Genomic DNA, 21394 nt, shown 5'->3' on the forward strand with positions numbered 1-21394 from the left:
GCGTTTCGGTTTGAAGGGTGGGGCAGCCGTTGTAACTGTACTTGAAACCTTAGAACTTATATCTCAAGGTGGGTGGCGCATTTACGTTGTGGATGTCTATCGGATCCAGTAACCACTTAACACCAGATGGGCTGTGAGCTCGTCCACCCATCTAAGCAATAAATAAATAAAATAAAAAAGCTATATTATTTCCAAGCTGAGCGTTTAATCTGTGGCGGTAGCCATCATACGACGTACGATATTTGACAGATGCCTGAATATAGCTTACGATATTTTCAAGATAAGCTTGCATGTATACAAGTTCCGAACAACAGCATTCGGACCGTCGGTCTACCGAGCAATATCACCCGCTCGGTGGAAGATCTTCCCTTTGTCGTATATCTATCTACAAATCCTATGATGTCGCAACTAGAAGACATTCTTTTTACGCTTTACGATTTGAGAATAAAATTACATTGTCTCTTCATCGCCCTAAGTTGTTGTTTAAATGTGGGGATAAACCAAACACTTCTTTTTGGTTATTTGAAATTGTTTCGCCCAGTCACATATATATCCTCGAGTAAGGGCTATGAGCTGGTTGATGAAGTCAAATGCCAGAGCAGCATCATCAATGATTTATTGTCGATTAGCAAAGCTTCCTAAAAATTCTGAATGAAAATGATTAACAGGATAAAAAATTATTTTAACACCGAATAGAAATAAATATGAATATGGAACACACGGCATAGTGTAAAGGAAATATGCCATTGAAGCTAACGTACATTTCCAGCACCAAGCAAACAAGATGTCGCTACACTTAGAACATAAACAATGAAACTAACCGAGCCCAGATAACCCAGTGCCATGCGACTAATTAGAACTTAGCCTAATTTCCCTCTATCTCACCATCGGGGCCGTTAGCGCGAAGATGTATGAGTAATTAATATGAGACGTGTAGAACTTATGAGAACACAATAGAAGATTTGTAAGTACAGCGGGTACTTGCTAAACTCATTATCTTCAAGGTTTTACTTTTATAACGCAATATATTTCTGTTAGTCCACGCGGGTAGGTACCACCACACCACTCTGCCTATTTCTGCCGGGAAGCAGTAATGCGCTTCGGTTTGAAGGGCGGGGCAGCCGTTGTAACTATACTTGAGACCTTAGAACTTATATCTCAAGGTGGGTGGCGAATTTACGTTGTAGATATCTATGGGCTCCAGTAACCACTTAACACCACGTAGGCTGTGAACTCGTCCACCCATCTAAGCAATCAAAACAAATCGGTAAAACGTAGGTAGCGGCTTGGCTCTGAACTTGCCATTTCTGACGTCCATGAGTGACAGTAACCGTGTATGTATGTAGCCTTATGCTCATCTGCCTACAGGGGCAATAAAAAAAAATCGTCACATTGCATTGTTGATTGGGTTTGATTTATTTCTAAGGGCAATTCGTGGCTTTATGGTAATAATGAAACGAAGGTAACTCACTTTTTTTTCCTAATAAAAGAAAAAGGACGTCGAATTGATAGTCCATTTAAACTTAAAAGAAAGAATCAAAACACCTTATAAGCCAGGGTTCGTTATAGCGCGCTGTGTTTTGGTTACTTTTATTGACAAAAATAAATTCTACTCCCTTAGTATTTCAGTATCCTAAGGGTTAGGACGTAATGGCCTAAAATTATTGACAGGCGATTTTACAGGACAACATCCAAAAGACTCTGACACGGTTCTATAATTAACGAAAACTATAAAAGCCATACACTGTTTTTACCAAATGCCTTTCTCCTATCAATCTCAGGCTACTCACTAAAATAATCATATGATATGGACTTTAAAAAATGGTAACATACAAAATAAACAAAGTTAATAACTAAGCAAAGACCGTACCGGTCACCAAACAAACCGGACTGGTGACAAACAATAATATTTTACTAAGTTGCCTTCTTTCGTTACAAATATTTGCTTAGCCTAAACAAACAGTTGACGAACAAGCCACTAGTCACAGATTTTAGACGAAACTTCTAAAAATATCGCGTTACTTAAACAATCTTGTGCTATACAATTGTTTATCTATCAAATGGCAAGTTACGAGTTTTTTGACTGGGTTTACTTGTAGGCCTGTTTGTATTCCGTCGCACGCCCCGAGACACGGAGTCAGAGAATCAATTATTGTATTCTGTAAGAAAAACCAAGTAACTTTTAAAATTTTGCACCTGCGAAGATAATTCACACAAATCTCAGAACAATATGCCGAATATAAAAAAGCAAGTTTATGCTTACACTTCCAAATTTATTTGTATGTATTTATCTCATAACAATCGTAATATTTAATAGCAAAAAAAAAGTGTGGCTTACTATATTAAAAAGGTAGATTTTATGTTCATATCCACTTTATGAGCTGCTACTAATGTCAAATTTCTAAGCTTGTACAAAGAAGCATTCAGTTGGTACAAGAAACCAATTGGGTAGATGATGTCTCTATTCATTTATACAATTCCTGAATGATTGAAAATCCTGCAGATGACATCATTTCACCATTAAAACGTAAAAATCTCTTGAGGTTTAATTGTAGAATGATTCAATATCTGTTTGCATCTCGTAGATGATTTGTAGCACGATGCTACGAAGACTGTAGCAATAAATAAATCTACTCCAAAGATCATTTTAGAATATTTTATAAAAAAAAAATTGTCTACTAAAATACAAAGTAATAAATTATATAATATATGTTGCTTGTAAAGCGTATTGTGAGAACTGCGTGTTAATAGCATCGCCTTATCTCTCCTTGTCGCAAATGGTTTCATGTACGTCAGATTTAAAAGGGAACAATCCCCGTTATTTCAATGTATTTGAAACTTTGACTGACGTGTGTTGATTCTGGTAAGTCAGAGAAAATTTCAGCCCTACTACTTGAAACCACTTCGTATACTCACAGATTACATTTAGAAGTAATTTTCCCATGTACCATCTCGAAAAAGTGTGAAAAGAGTCCTCTGCAATAGACAACGTGTGCCTTCGGAATTATCAGTCATCATCGTCAGAAAACAGACGTCCTCTGTTAAAGAAAATAATTCCAATGTCTTAAGGTAATGGTAATGGTTCATGGTGAATGGATAAGGAGAACCTTGAGTTAGTTTGCAGTTAGATAGGACTGCTTCCTCTACCTAAATTCTGGTAGCTTAAGAGGCTATACCAACTACTCACAAACCGGTAAGTGAGTTCACGGGCTCAACCTGAAAAGGTTTTTAACGCTAGCAAGAGCACTACTTTGCTAAATCTACTACTGGACCGGAATGACAATCCACTGAGAAAATCCGGCGAGAATCTCAGTGGGTTCTGTTTATAAATTAATTCGCATGTCGAACTCTTCGTCTTAAATAAACAAAACGATCCAGATACCTTTTATTGCTATAATTTTATAAAATAAGATTTTTTGAAGACCATAAAAACATACGACATTTTCGAATTTACAAGCTCTCACCCTACTATTGAAGGCTCTACTAGGTATGAGTTTATACAAGCATGAGTATAGGATAGGCGACTCAGTTCTCTCTCGGCCGCCGGTGGAGCTATACGTTGCTACTCCAAAATCAACAAATATTTTTTTCAAACGAGAGTAAGGACAGTCGTGTGAATTTTTCACTGTGAAATAATTTATAGATGTGAGTTTGTGGAAAATTTACTGTTTGTGTTTGAAAGAAGAAACATAATTTTTCGTAAGTAAAATAATATATGTTTTCGTTAATTTCATACGTGGATGTGGGTTGTGGGTAATTAAGGGCGGACATTTATTTATTATGTTGAGATGGCCAGTGAAATTATACCTCATTTTCGGGTTGAATGGGGTGCTTTTATCGCTTTTGTCTTTTTAATAATAATCATTTGTGTTGCGTCGTTCGTGAATATTTAATTCTGTTTTGAATTAATATTATGTTTGTTAAAAAAATACTTTTATTAATTTTGGGCACACTCTCTCTCTTTAATTATCAGGTCACTTTGTTTTCATTATTAAAAATTTAAGTTAGTTAAATTAATAATAATGGTATTTAATTTTTGTTTGCCAATAGATTTAGTCTTCGTACTCGTATGGAGAATTTAATTCTGAAAATAAATACCCGTGTGCCTGATAATCAAAGAGCCGTATTGACCTGTACTGACGGAATACCATCAGCATAATTAATTGTGTTATGGTAGTTTATGGTAAAAGTCTGCGATTTTGGAGGGATACGGGATGGCATTTTAATGTCGCCGGAGTATACCCTGACATAAGCCATATAATACACACAAGTTAATCTTGTAAAGAAGAGAAGATAAATATTTAAAGCATTGATTTTGCAAAAAAATTATAACTGGAAGTTATAGTCACAAATTCAGCTCAGTCATAGATACTTTAAAATATATTATATTTTCATATATCGAAAATCAATTTTATACGACTAAACAAAAGACATAGCTTTAACAATAAAAAGAACTTATTTGAGAAAAATACGCATTGAGATAAATATATATAACGAACCCTTACAAAATGAGTTAACTAGTAGACATGTACAAGGATTTTATTGTCTACATATACAAGGATTTTATTGTCTACTTTCTAGTCTTATCATGAGACCATCTGTCACTTGAGACTTGAGAGTAAAGAGTTGAGACTTGTCAGCAAATGTAATACATGCTGGAACTTAAACAGTAATTTACAATTTAACAGTATAGTACTAAAATCAGTTTTATGTAAAGTGGTTCCTTGTGATAGAAAACGAAGCAATATATTGGTAGCATAATATTTAAGCCCAATATTTAAATAAGTTCCTTTATAAAACCCGAATTAAACATTGTGTATGGTGTATCGAGTAGTTATCGCTGACAAAGTTAACATTAAAATACTGAATAATTCTTTTGAAATTATAATTGACCTTATTGTATCATTAGTTCATAATGGTCTCTTGCTTTGCCTACGTATCTGCCAGTAGTAGCTTCGAGGGGCTATTCTAGCTCACGAGGGTCAGCCTGAGAGAATTTGTTAACATCTGCCCTAGCAAGAAGCAAGCCCCGCAGTGCTTCGCTGAATCTATCACCGGATCGGAATCGCGACCCGTTCAGGAGATCCCGCGAAAAACTCAGTGTTAAAGTCATTGATGTTGTCGGTACTGTTCATATATCGATTCGAAGTAGTGTCGCCTAATGGGTAATACGCGTTGTATACTTGTGTTTTTTTTGCTTAGGTGTGTAGACGAGCTCGCAGCCCACCTGGTGTTAAGTGGTTACTGGAGCCCATGAACATCTACAACGTAAATGCGCCACCCGCTTTGAGATATAAGTTCTAAAGTATCAGTGTAGTTACAAAGTAACAACGGCGGCCCTATCCTTCAAACCGAACGCATTACTGCTTCACGGCAGAAATAGGTAGGGTGGTGGTATCTACCCGTGCGGACTCACAAGAGGTCCTATCACCAGTAATTACGTAAATTATAATTTTGCAGCTTTCGTTTTTATTACATGATGTTATTCCTTCACCGTGGAAGTCAATCGTGAACATTTGTTAAGTACGTATTTCATTAGAAAAATATTAGACACGAACCTTTGCTCGCTCAGTTAAATCATTCTAAGACTGAAGTCAATCGCTGATGTGATTTCGTGATACTAGTATGTACCGCAATGTTAACATGGACTGCCAAAAAAATACCATTTATATTTCTTCACAGACCATGGAAAGGCATGATGATCATAATTATTTTGTTGAATAGGTGGAAATATAGTAATGCGTTTCGGTTTGAAGGGTAGGGCAGCCGTTGTACTGAACTTGAGACCTTAGAACTCATGTCTCAAGGTGGGTGGCGGCATTTATATTGTAGAAGTCTATGGGCTCCGGTAACCACTTAACACCAGGTGGGCTGTGAGCTCGTCCACCCATTTAAGCAATTAAAAAAAGTCAATAGGGGGCGCTTGAGTAATTTAAAGAAACTTATATTTCTCATACAAACCGCGATAATCACAGTGAAGACTGTCCAGATTTGACTACTTTATTACACAATAGAAATTAAATAGAATCCCCGAACGTGGAGAATTGAACGGCTCAAATTATATATTGAGATTATCATTGTATTTTCTGCGTAACAGCGTTCGAAATATCAAGTTCGCGTGTCTTTACACCATTTGACATTACCGAAATAAACGATTCCAGGAATGTCGATTTTGTGGAAACAACGTGACCACGATGAAAGAATTATTTATTTGTTACGTTGTAAATCATGTCTCTTAGATTAGATTCGCAAATTCTATTGATTAGTTTTACGCGTTCGTTCCGTCACTAAATCGGTAATCATTATAAGCATAAATATTTTTGTGTTTATTCTCTTTGCGTTTATGGGGACGAAGGGAAGATCTTCCGCCGGGCGGGTGATATTAATCGGTAGAGCTTGCTAGGACTCGGTATTTCTATATATACAACCTAACCTGAGATTCAGGCATCTGTCAAATATCTTATGTTTAATGATGGCTATCGCCACACGTTCCTAAGCCAGTCGCATTGTAATACAACTTAGTATGGTTGTTGTTGGTACTCCAAATAAGGTCTCTCTCGTAATGCCATTAATGGATGATCCACGACGCGGGTAGTTCTAAGAAATCAATGTTGCGTATCCGGGTTTTACCAGGGACATATCAATAATTTGTCACAAACGCTACGCTGCGTAGACATCACTGTTATTGTAAACTTTATAATGTATTCTATTAATTTCCAATATGCGTAATTACTGGTGGTAAGACCTCTTGTGAGTCCGCACGGGTAGGTACCACCACCTTGCCAATTTCTGCCGTGAAGCAGTAACGCGTTTCAGTTTGAAGGGTAGGGCAGCCGTTGTAACTATACTAGAGACCTTAGAACTTATATCTCAAGGTGGGTGGCGCATTTACGTTGTAGATGTCTATGAGCTCCAGTAACCACTTAACGACAGATGGGCTGTGAGCTCGTTCACCCATCTAAGGAATAAAAAAAAAACTATAATTCCAATTAACCACTGGCCCAACAAGGAATAAGTGGATAATAATGTTATTTCCGATATTAGAATGTGGTATTAGTAATCTTAGTGACCAAGTGTCCAAGCATCTGGACACTAGATTGAACTACGTACTTCACTCTGTCACTGACGGACCTAAGTGGCTTAAAATCACAAAAAAAGTCACAGGTGGGCGCATCACGATTCTCACCAATGAGCGATCGACTGAAGGAGGAAGAGGATTTATACCATACTAAATGACTTTTATAATCTATCTTCTGTCTTTATTTATAAAAATTAATTGCTGTTCGTTAGACTCGCTAAAATTCGAGAACGGCTGGACCGATTTGGCAAATTTTTGCCTTGAATTATTTGTGGAAGTCCAGAGAAGGTTTGAAAGGTAGATAAATATGAAAATGCTCGGAATTAAATAAAAATAACAATTCCTTCAACAAGGATTCCTTTTGTTTGTTTTACGTTTGTTTTATACAAAAGTTTAGGTCTTTTATTTATCGATTGAGGCACTACGAAGTCTGAAGGGTCAGCTAGTTATAATTAAAAAGAAATGCTCAGCGGCGGCGTGGAATTGGAAAGGCCTATGTCCAGGACTGGACTGCTATAGGCTGGCGATGTATGATGCAAAGTAACAATTGTGGCTTTATCTAAGATTTAGTTAAAAGTATCGATTTTTTCATGTTATATTGGGCAAAGAGACAATCCACCAGCTGAGAAGTAGATATTGGAACATACAACGTTGATGCTGCAACCCACCTTGAGATATAGGTTTCGTCTTTAATGGCGCAAATGGGCAGGGCAGTAGAAACTACTTGGGAAGGCTTCCAAAACGCTATAGTAATTAAATAAATTCACTTAACGCTTAATCCTCTTAGCACTAAATAGCCTGTAAATACGACAATACATTTAGTGCAATAAAAAAAAAAAGTGGAGTTTAAACGTATTAGTAATTACGGATGTAAAACCTGTAATTAATTACGGATATAAAACGAGCAATTACAAGTCGATCTTGGTCTTTTTTTGAATTTTTTACTTGGAGAGCGATTAATATTACATTTGACGTCGGCTTTATTCGATACATGCGAACCGATAATCGGAACAATTTAAAGTCATTTATGTTCGACCATTGCTCTAATGGTTTTCAAACTAAAAATGTTTATGAACTTTCATATTAAGATACATAAATGTATTGTATACTGCGCAATCATCGTATTCACCATTTAATTTCAAGGGTTAGCAAATGCTGGTAGACACATTGTGGTAGGACGTCTTGTGAGTCCGCACAGGTAGGTTCCACCGCCCTGCCTATTCCTGCCGTGAAGCAGTAATGCGTTTTGGTTTGAAGGGTGGGGTAGCCGTTATACTATACTGAGATCTTAGAACTCATACCGCAAGGTGGGTGGCGGCGAACTAGCCCATAGACACAGCCTACTGAATTTCTTGTCGGATCTTCTCAGTGGATCGTGATTCCGATCCGGTGAAAGATTTTTTTTTTACATTGCTTAGATGGGTGGATGAGTTCACAGCCCACCTGGTGTTAAGTGGTTACTGTAGCCCATAGACACCAACGTAACTGCGCCATCCACCTTGAGATATAAGTTCTAAGATCTCAGTATGGTTACAGCAGCTGCCCCACCCTTCAAACCGAAACGCATCACTGCTTCACGGCAGAAATACTCTTGCTAGGGCTAGTGTTAGCAAATTCTCTCAGGTTGAGCCCGTGAGGCATAGTTAAAATAGCCTCATAAGCTACCAGCGAATAGGCAGGAAAATCAGTCATCGATCTAATTAAAAAAAACTATTAATCCCGGATTCGAAGTAGATCGAGGAATCAAATCTAGATTAAAATAAATCTAAATTAAACTCCTTTGTACATTGAAACAAACTGTAGCTCAGTTTCGTTTAGTCTGAAGTCTTTGAGTTTCTAATATCACAATGGCTATTATTGTTCGAGCCTGGACCGTTTCCCAGAAGAGACAATGGTTGCTTTGCACGTAATAAATTACACTTGAACCGAGATTAATTAGTTTAATTGCCGAATTTAAACGTCCATTGTAGAAATTTGATTCTATAATCTCTAGTGTTCTTCGAATGTTTAATTGATTTAATTTATTTGGCTCTTTGTTGCTTTAAGAAAACGGGCCTATGATCCGTATGACATGAAGTGACATTACCGGAGCACACAAGCAACGTGAATGCCATCCAATCTGAGACGTGAGGTCGCAGCTGTTTCACTCTAGCAACAAAACGTCAGATTGCTTTGCAGCACAAACAAGCAGGATAGCGATATCTGCTCACGCGTGCTCAAAATATGCTTCACCACTAATCATGCGTATATAATGAATATGTTAAATCGCATTCATGAAACTGTCTAATTTAATTGATTTGATTGAGTGGTCACGGACGATTGTTTTTGTTTATTTTCGTGTTTTCATTGCGAATTTACTGCCACGCTATTTCGCGCATTTTGACAGTGGATACGTTCAATATCAATATGGACCTTAATCAAATCCATTAAAATGAAATCATTCAGTATCGTCAAAACTATTTAGCTTCAAATATGATAATATAGCTTAGTTAGTAGCTGTAAAAGAACTTACTGATATAATTGTATCTGAGTACGACTCTCAATAATACCAACCCGCGTCTTGGCTGAAAACTATTCTTCCCAGTTTGATAGGACATCCAAATACTATTCAGTTGTAGTATTTCAAGGTCGCCTCCCGTACTGGCCGAGTGCTGGTTTGATCACGGAATAGATAAATAAGGTTTTATCCTTATTTATCTATTCCGTGGGTTTGATCATCTATGACCTTAAAAGTACTAGCCGAAGTATCATTTGCGTAAAACTACGACTCAAATAAAAAAGAAATATTTACTCTTACTATGAAACCCGAAACGGATTCAATTAAACCGAACACAAAAAAAAATTAGCACGAACGAGACGCTAAGTCCTCATTGAGCACTTTAGGACTAAAATCGTGTGCTATAAAATGGGAGCTAGACTTTGATTAAAATCTCACCGCTTTTAATTTGCGCCCACCATTAAAGTCTGCGTGAGAATGAAAATTATCCCTTCTTTTTTTCTACGTTCAATCTCTCACTAACTGAGCCGTCGGATACTTGCACAGAAGTATAGAAATACCTAGTTTCGAGTCACACGGAAAAAGTTGCGCTCCGTATCTGTCGTTGATCGATGGAAAAATAACTTCGTCAATAGTCTTAGAAGAGTCTAGAAATTTATGAGATCGTTCAACTCGCAACGGCTCTGAGCTATAATGTTATTTATGATAGGCCGGATGTTTATAAAAATACAAAATAATAAACATTATAAAAAAAAATCGCGGTAAATCGCATGGTATACAAAGACGTGGAATTCATACTTATTGTGATGAGCACAGGCTAACTCCAGTGATATTTACAATATGATAGCTAATATAGTGGTTTTTAAGCTATTGCATCATAGCTTTTATCGCGGGCTTTGAGCGCGATGACCGAATCGAGAAATTTCGTAACGAAAATAAAACCTAACACCCCCCCATTCCGTCTACCATGTAGCTCGCGTTCAACACATTCACACACGTTGCGCTTGTGTAGTGTTTGTGAATAAGTGCACGGCGGGACGTCGCACTGCATGCGCACCATGAAAAATATGCCCATCTCTCTTTCTAGCGCGGTCTAGCTTGGGAGTGTGAAGGGAGCAGTCAATGTTTTGCTTTTGTGATTGTTTATAAATATAGCGTGGTTTTATTTTATTATTGTTTTAATATTAAATTATTATTTTCTAATTATAATTGCATAAGTTGATAAAAAATGCTATGCAATAGCTTTACCGCGGCAGTCCCCGAGTGCAACACGTGTTTTTTTTTTAAGTCAAGATCACGCTTTACAAAGTTGTAAAGCGTGATCTTTGACTGTAAAGCGTGTGACTTTTAAATGAATGATGTAAAGTAATCAACACTTTGAAAATAAACACATGGATTTTAGTTTATCTAAATATGTAGTATATAATTGTTTTTACGGGATATAATACGTATTCATTTTCGCATCTCTTTTCAAAAATTAAGTAAAAGACCGACGAACTACATATTTTCGGTTCTATCAATAGCTATACAAATATAATTAATTATTGTGTGTGTGTGTGTTTGCTACTAAGGCTTTCATTCAATTGTTTTGTAGGTAAAGTAGCTTGTTACACTTCAGATATCGGTAATCTAGGAAAGGTTTCTGCTGTATTACCGTAAGCGGGCGATAGATAGCGTTCGAGTAGTTTTAGAAATCGAACATCGATTAACCACAGCGAAGCGTAAACGGGTTTTCACGTCCATAAGAATCTAACAGGTCCACCAGATGACAGCAGTCAGTGCAGGGGTGCCCCGTCTTCGGGCATCTCTTCGCTGCTCAACCAAGCCCGACATTATTATATCTATGTATATATTATGTCGATGTAAAGTGCACCAAACATATGTACGAACCCTCTCTCCAGTCCTCCCAGCATTACCTTCACTCCTGCCTTTTATGGCAGGGAGCTTCTACCCGGACAATGGGGTTTGCCCCGAAGCCCGTTCCGTGCGAAGACCCCTCTTACTTATTTACCAGCCTTATTAGACACCTGCTACTCTAGCACTAAGAGCAAGCTTAGGGATCCTGGTAACCGTACTCGTGAAACCTAACTCATACATCAGCCCGCTGACTTTCTTCATTCGCGAAGCTGTTCTTGAGTTATCAGGTCTCCTTCGGAGGCGCTCGAGTAATTATTAGCATTTCCCACCCATGCTGGCTGTGCCCATGCTCGCTCATCTGTCCTGGTTAAACAGGAAAGGCCAGCGGGCCATCAGTAACCCCTCTTACGTAAAAAGAAGCAGGTTTCATTCGTATCTATAATTAATTACAATGTGTCATACATTAACGGGGACGCTGAAGTTATCGTGAAGTGAGAAATTGGAGGACGGTGTCACTAATCACTAATCATGTTTGTTAAAAAATTGGAGTAATCAAAGACTCACAAATGTCTGTGCTACTTTTGATGATGATAATAATTACAGCTTATTATTAAAAAACAACAAACAACGTACTTAAGTATATGCGATAGTAGGTAATAATGTATCTAACAATAACCAAACGAATCTCATCTATACTAATATTATAAAGGGGAAGAGTTTGTTTGTTTGAACGCGCTAATCTCAAAAACTACTGGTCCGATTTGAAAAATTCTTTCAGTGTTAGATAGCCCATTTATTGAGAAAAGCTATAGGCTACATAGCATCATGCTAAGACCAATACAAGTAGAGCACCAATAAGGAATGTTTCAAAACAGGGGTTTAAATAGCTTCCTTAACATTCTATAATTCGAAAATATTTTCATTTTCTACGTAAATGAAGTGGGGGGTAACATTTAGCGTTATGCCAAAGTAGCTATTCCACGCAGATGGAGTCGCGGCCAAAAGCTTGTCATAAAATAAAGTAAAAAGCTTTTTCTCATTTATTTTACGAGTACGTGAATTTCGATTAATCAAATGAATTCCGTTTGGATTTAGGAATTATTGTGTTTATAAGATATACTTACATGTGATGCTACGTACCAGTTTTTTGTGTGTGAATATGTAAATACGTTGTTCAGTCAGTGAATTGTATTATGAAGTGTAACAAACAAAAAAGACATTTAGAAACATTTGTAAACCGCTCAAACTCGAAAAAGAATTCTCATCGAATCTCGTAACAAGAAATTTTCAATCGCCACTCGAAGCGTTTTCCCAACGAAATTTAAATTTCAATGCACACTCATCGATGGTCTAAAATATATGCAGCATACCGTTTTTCAATCTTCCTAATCCACGATTACTGCAGAAAGAACTGAGTTCGCGGCTTCATAAAAATGCAAAGCAAATTCCGATCAGAAAACTGATTACAGATTTCGCATTTGCGCCGAAAGCGTAATCCGACGAGTTAGCAGACGGGTTTTTACTCTTCTTTTACTGCAGCACCTTTTTCATCCAATTTATCACAAGCGATTATTTTTTTTGTAGTCACTTTCTTATTGAGAAGTACGTGATAGTCTTGGATGCAAGTGATTGGCCCAAAATGTATGACGTTTTAAATATGCCAATGAGCGAAACCCATTCGAATAGTTATATTGTTGCCGTATAACTGTTATCACTATTAAGCTTCACGAAAAATCTTTTGTATAATAAAGAATATTTACCATAGAACCAAGAACGGATTTAAATCATTAAGAATTACCGTAAAAGGTATTTTTTATACGATAGGCATATAAACAAATTGATTTTGTATTTCAACGAACATTTCTCTGATCAGTCATAAATTCAGAACTAGAAATTAGAGCATTCATTCGTCCACGTTCGTGATCACGAACCCATAGACACAGCCCACTGAGTTTCTCGGCAGATCTTCTCAGTGGGTCGTGTTTCCGATCCGGTGGTAGATTCTGTGAAGCACTGCTCGTGCTATGGTCAGTGTTAGCATCACTCCGGTTTGAGCCCCATGAGCTCACCTACTATTTAAGGTTACACTGAAATAGCCTCTCAAGGCTATCAGTATAGGTAGGAAAAAAAAAGTAAAAAATGTTAAGTGTTCGAAACGAATATGAATACGAAATGAAAACTTCTAATTATTATTTATTCATCGCTCATAATCTTGATATCAGTGTCAAAAGTTCATCCCGAACTCTAATAGATGTAATATATGGCTGAGTAGAGAGTTAACAAAGAACGGAAAAACGAAAATTTTCTAACAACATATCGTATTCTCTGTTAAATGGATTAATATCTACGATATGTGAATCTGTATAAATATTTCCATTAGATAGGTACGTAGTCGATTTGGAAATATCTCGTTCCGTCCATTAATTCGTATGGCTTCGCTTACAATCTCGACAACCCAATTTCACATATACATTGTGTTTGACTTTCGCTTTGATACAACGTAATAGTTTCGGTTATTCGTTGAATTCTGAGTATGTTTGTTTCGATTTATAGTTATTTCGACATTTTGCAGATTTATTTTCCACGAATATTAAAATTAATGTTGTCAACGCAATAAAATAGACTAGTACACAAAGCAAAAACATTAAAAGTAGGAATTTGTCACATGTTACCGATGCGAAAACCGCGTATGAGACAAAAAAAAGTAAGGATGTCTACCAAATATATTTCACAAACATAATAAGAATTAAAATTTGGACTTATATAATTTATCATTAACTCACTGAACCAACAACGCGAACAAAGCGGCAGCAAAAAATAATGTAGCATTTGTTAAAAGCGAATGTCCTGTAAGCTTTTTCTTAAATAAATCAAGGTGTATTTCTCAATGGACCAAGAACGCTAAATGACGTCATACAGCGGACCTCTCCAGAAGTCTTTGTTGACTTAATAACTGTCATTTATTATACTGTTTGAAACGGGATAAGAGCGGGATTTCCCCGGTAATAACGCAAAAGGAGAAATCAGCGTTATTTCCCGGTTATAAGAATGATAAGTATGTTTGCCTTTTATGGTAAACGTTTTTGATAAATTAAGATAATTTCTTACTGGTGGTAGGACCTCTTGTGAGTCCGCGCGGGTGGGTACCACCACCCTGCCTATTTCTGCCGGGAAGCAGTAATGCGTTTCGGTTTGAAGGGTGGGGCAGCCGTTGTAACTATACTTGAGACCTATACTTGAAAAAATTTCGAATGAAGTAGTAAGATGTACGGTCAACGATCACGCTCTGATCAGTCGAATATTAAATGAATAAAGAGTCCAATTGCACACTAAAAACAAATTTTCTCTACAATCTAAGTACACTAAAATTTTAATGTAACGTCTACATTATTAAAGGTTATTTATTTCCACACATAGTGTAAGAAGTTTACATAACAGGCACTCGCGAAAGACTTGTATATAAAAATAGTATTGTATGTTCAATTCGAATAGAATAGAATATAGATAATAATACTAGAAGCCCCATTCCTCTTCATGCCATCCAGATCTTCACACGGTCAATGATCGGAAACCCTGGAAACAATAAAATCCTGTCTAAACATGACGGTCACGACAATCAGCAGTGAATTTAAGAAACGACACGAGGAGAAGATTCAGTGCAGTAAAAAACTCTGACCACAGAATAGTACAATTTTGGTAAGCACTTATGAGAAGCTAATGGGTTCGGTAATTCAGCGAAATCTGTTAACATGAGACACAACAATATTGTGTGTATTCAAGGATTTAATTATTCGCATCTCGATTGTCACTCATGATGGATTAAACGCTTAAACGACAAGATACAACGACTTATGTAGATTTGGTTTGGGGCTCAGATTCTGTGTTAGATTATCCTCAGGATCCGGTAATGATAATTCTGTTTACGCATCGTCTTTTGTGTAATTGAGATCATCTGGGGTGTACTCAGATCTAAGTACTCGTATGTCTTGAGGTTTCGCAAATTTAAATAGATGTAGAGGGTAGCTATCGCCGAACATAAGAAATTTGACAGATGTCCGAATCTCGCTAGCTAAAATTTCACGATTAGTTTGTGTATATATAAAATCCGAATAATTTAAGGATGCAACCGACTCACTAACTCTATTACTAAATGCCTGCAGCTCTAGTATTAGGAGCAGGCCTAGGGACCCTAAGCCTGCCATCTATCCAATAAAGTAGCCTGTTGAGTTTCTCGCCGGATCTTCTCAGCGGATCGCGATTCCGATCCGGTAGTAGATTCATTCGCGATCTAGCCTTCTTTGGGCTGTTAAGTCTCCTTCGGTGGCGCTCGGGCAGCTGCTAGCAAATCCCACATTTCTTGTCTGAACCCGTGGTCGTCCATAAGTCTTGGTGAAACTAAAAAAGCTTCCAGGCCACTAGCAATCCTTAGTTCCTAAAAAAAAAATCGGACCTACCAGCAATTTCACCCGCTCGGTGGAAGATCTCTTTGCCTATATCCCAAAATAGATATTATATGAAGCCCAGGTATGGAGCATATTATATAGTGAAGCCGTACTGCCGTTTAGTGTATATACGCCCACCCCGCCTATTTCTGCCGTGAAGTAGTAATGCGTTTCGGCTTGAAGGGTGGGACAGCCGTTGTAAATATACTGAGACCCTAGAACTTATATCTCAATTTGGGTGGTGCATTTGCATTGTAAATGTCTATGGGCTCCAGTAACCACTTAACACCAGGCGGGCTGTGAGCTCGTCCACCCATCTAAGCAATAAAAAAAGAAAAAAGAAAAAAACTTAATATGGAATCACCTAGTTACCAAATTACGCGAATAACAAAACAAAAATTACTAGTATACTAAAGTTCATTCCAATTAATATAGCTGATACGAAGTTCCGATGAGTTCGTTCCGGACTCGGCGATCAGCGGCGGGTCGAATCGAATATTTTATTTTGGATCCGCTTTAATGTTTGAACAAAAACACAGGATCGAACCACTAAAAGCTTCCGACGGGCGCTTTTATCGCTTTCCATTCGTAACTGAAATATGTTTGTTTTAATTTTGAAACGAAGTTCCTTATGGAACGATGCGGAGGGATACCCTAATCGGGAAAAAACGTCCGTAACGTAAGATTTTTATTAGCAAAGCACACAGTGTACGACTTAACTTTGTAATAGTGTACAAAAAATAGCATATTTTTTTATAAATTATTGTGAATAAAATAAAGTTGATAACTTTGTAGAGTAGTTTTTATTTATTTTTATCAATAAAAAACTCATAATAAAAAATGTATATCCGAATAATTATTTTCTTTATACTTCGAATGGAACTTAAAATTAATATTTTTATAATAAGGAACTTCGATCCTATCCGGTGTCCCACGACACTACATATCTTTTTATTTGTAACGCTATTTAAAATAGTCCTGGCTTAATGGACAAGACGCATAGTTTGTTTGTATGAAATGATGCAAGTGTGCCGAGCCTCGGAATGCTAAAGTACTAAGCACGTATGTAATGTATGATTTTATGAAGAACTACGATGAAGGAACAACATCGTGTAAACAAATAAATACTCAAATTAAACGTGGAAAGTGTACAAATTTGCGTTAATACGTTAAAGGGGAAACTCGCATGAGTAATTTCAAATATGCTACCCGCTTGTGCGGCGAAGTAGTCGTGGATACCGGTTTGAATCAAATGGAGGTATTTGAGCAGAAGTACATAGACTTTCCTAAATCATATACATATGATACAGGCTTTTTTTTTGGTCAGGAGGAAATCGCCGGACTTCCGCCCTTCCCTGGGGATGGAGGGCGGGGCATGTCGGAGTCGAACTGACTAAAGACTCCTATCGCTCAACAACCCGCGTCCGAACCTCGCATGAGACAGAACCCATGAAAAGGCAAAGGGGGGAAAGTGAAGCGTTTAGTGCGGAGCACATCTATGATAGAGGCTACACGATACTTTTTTGTAAAAATATATATATCTGTGAATCGTAAATGTCCTGAATAATATGACATAACGATCACTTTTTTGTATTATTATATTTTAATATTTTGACAATGGGCCACCGGGCTATTTAAATAAGAATACTATTATAATTTAAACTGTAGTAATAATGTGTTTCTACGTTGAAGATATTTGCATTAAAAATTACGATATGGCGTTATACGATACGATAATAATTGTTTTTCATTATACTCGTATGACGAGTTTCACTAGAGAGATTTTAATATCACCTTTTGTGTTAATGACTTAGTTTTTTTTTTTTCGAAGTCTGACGTGTGCGCGATATATATAGAGTGATATATATAAATTTCCTTGAATTTGAACTTTGAACAGGGATATGTCATTGCGCTAAGAGGACTATATAACAAAGTGGTGAGGAATCCGTTCTAGAACTTTGTAGTACGAGAAAGTAGCCTATATAAACGTATTTAAATATTTAGCTTCCGTAAATATACTTTCGTAAGAGTTTCCGGGTATTATGAATGATGGTAATACCCACCCTGCTTGTTTTTGCCGCGAAACAGTCATGCATTTCGGCTTGAAGAGTGGGGCGGCCGTTGTACTGTAATCTTAGAACTCACGTCCCAAGGTGGGTGTCTGTGGATGGGTAGATATCTATGGGCTAGGGCAACCACTCAATACCAGGTGGGCCGTGAGCTCATCCACCTATCTAAGCAATCTATACTAATATTATAAAGAGGAAAGATTTGTTTGTTTGTTTGTATTGAATAAGCTCCGAAACTACTGAACCGATTTGAGAAATTATTTCACTGTTTGGAAGCTACACTATTCCCGAGTGACATAGGCTAAATCTTTTTTTAAAAAAATTAGGGATCCTTACTAAAATTCCAATAATGTAACCCAATGTGTAAGAAAATTACCTAAAATATTCTTTACATCGCGTGCCCTGCGAAAACTATTTATGATAGAATAAAATAATGTACTACGACTTTGTAGAACACATTATTATTTATAAAAAGTGTCGCGACAGCATATGTTTAACTATTATAGTTATGCCGCAATAAGTATTCTTTTATTTAAAAAAATAAAACTACGTCAAATATCGTTGAAATTTTTGTTAAAGACCCGAGCGGAGCCGGAGCGGGCTGCTAGTAAAAAAATTAAAAAAACTCACGACAAACTCAAATACCTAGTTTATGATTAGATTTAAAAACTGTGTTTTCCACTTCATATCAAATTTTAAATCGCCACAATGGCAGAACCCTCAAATTATTCTATCGCTAAGTGTCACCGAAACAAGCAAATTTAAAATACATTGAGCTTTCATTTTATTCAGGTTATTGAAAAACCATATCACAACCTCAATTAAAACTAGGGTTATTAATTACTTTAATTCAGTATCTGGGGCGGTAGACGATACCTCACTCAAAGTTTGGTGAAATCAGCCACTTTTATAGAAAATTGGGTGTACTTTAAGTAAAAAAAGGAACGTACTAATTATATTACGATTACAATGAAAAAGTATATCGATTAATCATTAGAGGAAAATTACAGGGTACGTCACATTTATAAAGTTAAATATTCAATGAAAGTTTACTAGTATGTAATTGTATTGACTTTTTGTTTCTGAGTACATAAAATTCGTGCAAGATTCGTACCTACTATGCTTATAAATTAGCTGCCCAATTTACATATTTGTATTGCTATACCACAGCACATATATGTGGATAATTATAGATGGTGATAGGGTATATTAAGCCCCTACTATCTGTGACGAAGCAGTTACACATTCCAATTTGAAGGGTCGGTCAGTCTCAAAGTGGGCAGCCAGTTTATTTTGTTATGTCTGTGAGCTTTACCTCAATGTGGCTATTATACTATTTCCATTTCTTTATTTTATCGAAGACAGCTCCTGTGGAAACTTGAATGAGCGTCTTTTTTACATTATGTATACACATAAACGAATAGGGATGGAGCTATCGATAAACGTAACACGATAACAGACCCATTTATTCACAATGTCTAAGAAACTAAACTATTGCCGGATAATTTTGTACAAATTTATTAACTAATATTACATTTCAATACAAGATGTAATTATATTATGTTGATTCTTTATATATTTATTTATTTTAATCAAAATCTGATGAATCGTCACTGTCACTCGACATTCTCGACACTCTCCCTAACACTTATTATAAGTTTCTGTACTTCTATATTATCGAATGCCACATAAATTTCCCTATCCGACGCTATAATGTTTTGGGTTCTTCTAACAATTTTTTCCCAATCATTCTCGGCGGTTACTTCTGCACATGCATTTTTTTATAAATCTAACATCTCGTTTGCCGTAAAAGAGGGATGGCTATTGTTTCAAGCGGCGAGTCCTTTGATTTGTGCCCATATTAGTTCTATAGCATTGTACTGTACGGAAGTCAAAGAACCCAATGACCACATTCGGCAGCTATTTCGTCGGTAATATATCTTTTAGGGAGGCTTTTTTACGATTTTAAAATATTCACGTATTGTACTTTTAATATAGTATTATCCACATTTTCGCCATGACGTTGAAGCCAGTCAATTATCTCTTGTTTTTTATTGACCTGCGTCGGCATTTTGTCAATTTGTCTGGAGTGATATGTAGCGTTGTCCAGAATAATTATCGACGGTTCTTCCAGAGATTGCACCATTTCTTTAAACCATCCTTTATAAATCTCCGTAAAAAATATATTTGAATGTTTTTGTTAAATTTGTCTTTATTCAAAACATAATAAATATATGCGATCGATATAATTACTTATTTGGTCACAACACTACAACTATCAAATTAGAACTCGATAACAACTTAAACAAATTAGATCGAGAAAATAAAGAAATCGAAATAGTATAATCAGATTTGTGGGTATATACGGAATTCTTTGAATACCACTGAAAATTGTCTGTAATCGTTTCGATGGTCGTGGATCCTACAGTATTCTCAGCTGTTCGTCAGATGATAAATCAAAAAGTTTTTAATTCAACAAGGCTTTCAGGATAACTTTTGAATCGTCATGACTTTACGGGTCGGTTCGAAATCCGCCTACTTATCGCGAAGCTTTTTCACTGGTGGTAGGACCTCTTGGGAGTCCGCACGGGTAGTTACCACCACCCCGCCTATTTCCGCCATTCCGATAGAGGCACCCGTCACGTGCGGACGTGCTCATCGTCCACTCGATCGCCCGGTCTTTGTTCGCCCGGCTTTTGTTAGCCCGGCCATTGTTCGCGCGGCCTGTGTTTGTGGTACATCTGCCGACTAAGTGCTCTTTCTGGAAGTTTTTATTTGTTTTGTTTCCTTTTGTTGTTTCTGTGTTCGTGGTACATCTGCCGACAAAGTGGTTTCCTGCAAGTATTTATTTGTTTTGTTTCTTTTCGTAATTTCTGTTTTGTTGTGCTTTTTCTTTGTCCTGTAGTAATCGCGCCGCATTGCCACCTGTGTTCAATAGAACCGCTCAGGTCCGAGAAGTTGGGGCCTCGCCGCAAGGCGAGTGTTTTCAAGACCCGGGGCCGCCCCACCTGGGTACTCAGCGATCATGGACGCTGTATTCGCGGAATTCCTCCGACTTCGCCACCCACAGCTCGCCTCGGAGTTTTTGGCCTTCAAGGCCAATCACACTGCGAGCCCTCTCGAGAACTCCGCCGCGCTCGCTGCTCCTGCGTCGCCTGTACCTGCGTGCAGAGCTTCTGCATTGAGCACCGCAGCCTCTGTCGTGCCTGCCGCTCCCGTGTCGCCTATACTGGCGAGAAAAGCTGCTGCGTCGTCCGCCGTGACCATCGTTTCAGCTGAGCGATCATCCGCGGCCTCCGTCGCGCCCTCTAAAACACCTACACTTGCTCGTAGGTCGCCTGCACCCGCCTCCTCGTGCTCCGACTCTGACTCGGACATGGAGGTCGACCTCGCCCCCGCCTCATCGACGGATGGATTCACCCTGGTACAGAAGGGTAAGAAGCGTGCCGCG

The 21394-nt window shown here is 37.5% G+C and overlaps 1 protein-coding gene across 1 annotated transcript in view; it reads left to right on the plus strand.

The window, feature by feature from the left end:
• Window positions 1–3526: 3526 nt before the first annotated feature.
• Window positions 3527–21394, plus strand: part of LOC101744574 (uncharacterized) — an 82369-nt gene continuing 64501 nt past the window's right edge. The window contains exon 1 of the mRNA XM_012694278.4: window positions 3527–3699. The gene's annotated coding sequence lies outside the window, so the exon portion shown is untranslated. The remainder of the gene's footprint in view (window positions 3700–21394) is intronic.

This window comes from Bombyx mori, chromosome 23 (assembly GCF_030269925.1).
Source record: "Bombyx mori chromosome 23, ASM3026992v2".
Classification (NCBI taxonomy): Eukaryota; Metazoa; Arthropoda; class Insecta; order Lepidoptera; family Bombycidae; genus Bombyx; species Bombyx mori.